Raw genomic sequence first — 4,304 nt, 5'->3', positions numbered from 1 at the left:
ATCTCCATTAATAACTCAAAATTATCACTCTTGGGCACAGTCTGTCTGGTTATCCATCAAATCCAAGAACAAATTAAGATTCATTGACGGAACCCTACTAAAACCAGAAAGAAGCGATCCCAATTTCGAACTCTGGGACAGATGCAATACCTTTGTGCTATCGTGGATACATTCCTCTTTGAGCAAAGATATCTTGCAAAGTGTTTTGTGGTGTAATGTTACCTCTGAACATTGGAATGATCTGAAGCACCAGTTCTATGAGGGAGATCTTTTTCGTGTCACAGAACTTCAAGAAGAGATGTATCCGATGAAACAAGGAGACCTCTCTATTATGGCATATTTCACCAAATTAAAAGGGATTTGGGAAGAACTTGATGAGTTCAAACCCATCCCGAACTACAATTGCGAACTACAATGCTCGTGTGGGTTGAAACTTATGTGAGAATATCGCGAACAAGAGCATGCTATACGGATCTTGAGAGGTTTGAATGATCAGTACAGCACAGTTAAATCACAAATTATGCTCATGTCCCCACTTCCTAATGTAAACTCCATCTATTCCCTGCTCTTGCAACAAGAAAGACAGCTCATAGGTTCTGACCACAATAAATGAAAAGATGGTGGTAAATGCTGTAAATATTAATGCTGGTAGAAAAAAGCCTAACGATTTCACTTCGAATTTCAACCCACCCATGCGTGGAGGAAGAAGCGGTAACAACAAATCGAATAGAGGAAGAAGCGTTGCAGGTAGAGGATCATTGAGGAGTTGCTCTCATTGTGGAAAAACTGGTCAAACAATTGAAACTTGCTACCATAAGCATGGTTTTCCCCCATCTACAAAGAAGATTTGGCACTGCCACTGTCAACAATCTTATTGTTTCTGAGAATACCCCTGATGCAAGCAACAATCTCGACAACATCTCAGCCCCAATTGAAGACAAACAAAGCCTTGATTCCCTATTCACTGAAGACCAAAAGAAAGCTCTAATTGCTATTTTTCAACAAGGAAGTGATCACCCTCACTCACCGCTTCAATCTCAAGCCATTAACACTGTCATAGCACCATCAGCGGGTGTCTCCTACATGCTTTCCACATCTCATATATCCTTACACCCAAATAATTGGATAATAGACACTAGTGCTACTACACATGTCACATTCTCCCTAAAAAATTTTCAAACTTACAATGTTGTTGACCCTATTTTAATCAAAAGCCCCAATAGCACTGAAACAATTACCAATATTTATGGAACAGTTGTGCTATCACAGGATTTTATTTTAACCAATGTTCTTTATGTTCCTTCCTTTAAATTTAATTTAATCTCTATTTCAAAGGCCACTGATCTCTTATATTGTGAATTTTTGTTTAAAAATACACATTGCGAGGTACAGGACAACCTTTCCTTGAGGATGACTGGTCATGATAAGCAAAAAGGTGGGCTATACATTTTGGATAAAGAGGCATCTTCCACTAACTCCCAACCAGAAACTGCACATATAGTAAATTCAGACAGCACTTCACCAACCATCACTGCTAATACTACTAATAACTCCACTGGTCAAGATACTTGGCACTATAGACTAGGCCATATTTCTACTAATAGGCTATTAGAAGTGCAAAAACATTATCCTTTTATTGTCTGCCTCTTAAATAATACCCCTTGTGAACCATGCCATTATGCTAAACAAAAATGCATGTCCTTTAGCTTAAGCCAAACAAAGTCAGAAAAATTGTTTGATTTAGTCCATATAGACATTTCGGGGCCTGTTTTCACCCCCATCATTCACTGGACACAAGTATTTCTTGACTATTGTTGAAGACAAAAGCAGATTCACATGGGTCTTCTTTATGAAAAATAAAAGTAAAACTTCATCTTTTATTGAGTATTTTGTTCATTTTATTAAACTCCAACATGGCATGAATGTTAAGTGCATCCGAACTGATAATGGTGCTAAATTTAAAATGGTAACGTTCTATGCATCAAAGGGTATCCTCCACCAAACCTCATGTGTTGAAACTCCTCAACAAAATAGGATGGTAGAGAGAAAACACCAAAAAATCTTAAACATAGCTAGAGCACTCTTATTCAAAGCAAACTTACCAAAAATCTTTTGGAAGCATGTCACTGCTCATGTTGTTCACATTCTTAATAGAGTGCCTAGCTCTGTTCATAAGAACTTTTCCCCTTATCAGCTTCTTTTTAACGAAATGCCGAACATCCAACATCTTAAAGTGTTTGGATGTCTCTTGCTTTTGCATCAACTTTGGTTGCTCATAGACAAAAACTTGACAAACAATCACGAAAATGCATTTATTTGGGTACACAATCTGGCACTGAAGGTTTTTTTTAATGGATGTTCATAACAAGTAGTTATTTGCAAGTCGAAATGTCATTTTTGATGAGCATATTTTTCTTTATGTTAACTCACAAAACACTGCATCTTCATCTCATTCCAGCCATACTTTACCTATGTATCCTCAAAATACTACTTCTTCCAATGATAGCACATATTCTCATAGTCTAGATAATTTCATCATTCCTGATATTACATCTAGTACCCCTCCCACACACACAGAGCATGATACATTTCATTCATCATAAAATCATGATAATGCCATAACAAGTGATATACCACCTCCCACACAATTCACAACTGGTGAAAGTGCTATTCTGAGAAGGTCTACAAGGGAAAGGCATAGACTAAGTTATTTGGAAGATTATCATTGTATGTCTACATCCACTTCTCTAAGTCATGACTAATCGTTCACTCCTCAGAGCTATCCTATGTCAAATTATCTATCCTATGATTCTTTATCTCAGTCACACAAAGCTCTTTCAATCACAATTACAACAAATCCCGAACCAACATCCTATGAAGAAGCAATCATTCATGATTGATGGAGACAAGCTATTAAATCTGAGTTATGTGCTTTGGAGAATAGCAACACTTTGAAGCTCACCTCTCTACCACAAGGGAAAAAGGCAATTGGATGCAAATGGATTTTTAAAACAAAATACAAGTCTGATGGGAGCATTGAAAGGCATAAAGCCAGATTAATCGCAAAGGGGTTCACACAAACTCAGGGTTATGATTACTTTGACACTTTTAGTCCAATAATTAAGATGACAACTCTTCGAGTGCTTTTAGCCATTGCTGCAAGTAAGAACTGGTACCTTCACCAACTCGATATCAATATAGCATTCTTACATGGCGACCTACTTGAAGAAGTCTACATGAAGGTGCCTCCGGGGCTAAACGCTCCACCAGGGACATTTTGCAAGCTTCAAAGATCCCCATACGACCTCAAACAAGCAAGCTGCCAATGGAATTCAAAACTATGCTCAGTATTGATCCAATCCGGTTACACTTAATCACAGGAAGATCATTTCTTATTCACTAAATCAACACAAACAGATTTTATATCAATCTTGATCTATGTAGATGATCTAGTCATAGCAGGAGACAACATCAATGAAATTCAACATATCAAGAAGAAGCTTGATGCTCTATTCAAAATCAAGGACCTGGGAGAACTCAAATTCTTTTTAGGCATGGAGGTTGCATGAAGTAAGAAGGGTATAGCCCTATATCAACGCAAATACACCTTAGACTTGTTAAAAGAGTATGGATTGTTGCACTGTAAACCAACCAGCACACCAATGAACTACTCTACACAACTCTCTAAGTCTACTAGTACACCTTTGGAGGATGTTAAGCCATATAGAAGACTTATTGGGAGACTTATCTACCTTACAAATACAAGACCTGACATATGCTATGTTGTTAGCAAGCTAAGTCAATTCTTGGATTGTGCTACTGATGAGCACTTTAAAGCTGCCCTGCACATCTTAATATATCTAAAGCATGCTCCATCCAAAGGGTTACTATTTGATTGCAGTTATGATTTGTCTTTAAGAGGCTTTACTGATTCTGATTGGGGAACTTGTCCTGACACTCGAAGATCCGTGTCTGGGTATTGTTTTTTCTTAGGAAATTTATTAGTCTCGTGGAAAAGTAAAAAACAACAAACCGTAGCTCGCTCCTCCTCTGAAGCGGAATATCGAGCCATGGCATTGGCCACTTGCGAAGGAATTTGGCTCATCTATATTCTGAACAGCTTTAGAATTACGTTGGTCAAGCCCATGACACTATTCCGTGATAGTCAGTCAACAAGACATATCGCATCCAATCCTGTATTTTATGAAAGAACGAAACATGTAGAGATCGAGTGCCACAAGGTCAGGGAGAAAGTACACGATGGAAGCCTAAAGTTAATACTAATTCCTTCCAGGAACAGATAG

The 4,304-nt window shown here is 37.9% G+C and overlaps 1 pseudogene; it reads left to right on the top strand.

Moving 5' to 3' along the window:
• The first annotated feature begins 3,662 nt into the window (after positions 1 to 3,662).
• LOC148575178 (secreted RxLR effector protein 161 pseudogene) lies at positions 3,663 to 4,304 on the top strand (annotated as a pseudogene).

The sequence above is a fragment of the Arachis ipaensis genome, chromosome B2 (assembly GCF_059453495.1).
Source record: "Arachis ipaensis isolate K30076 ecotype BB chromosome B2, ASM5945349v1, whole genome shotgun sequence".
Classification (NCBI taxonomy): domain Eukaryota; kingdom Viridiplantae; phylum Streptophyta; class Magnoliopsida; order Fabales; family Fabaceae; genus Arachis; species Arachis ipaensis.
Note: the sequence above shows the minus strand (reverse complement) of the source record. Positions and strands in the feature narration are given on the sequence as shown.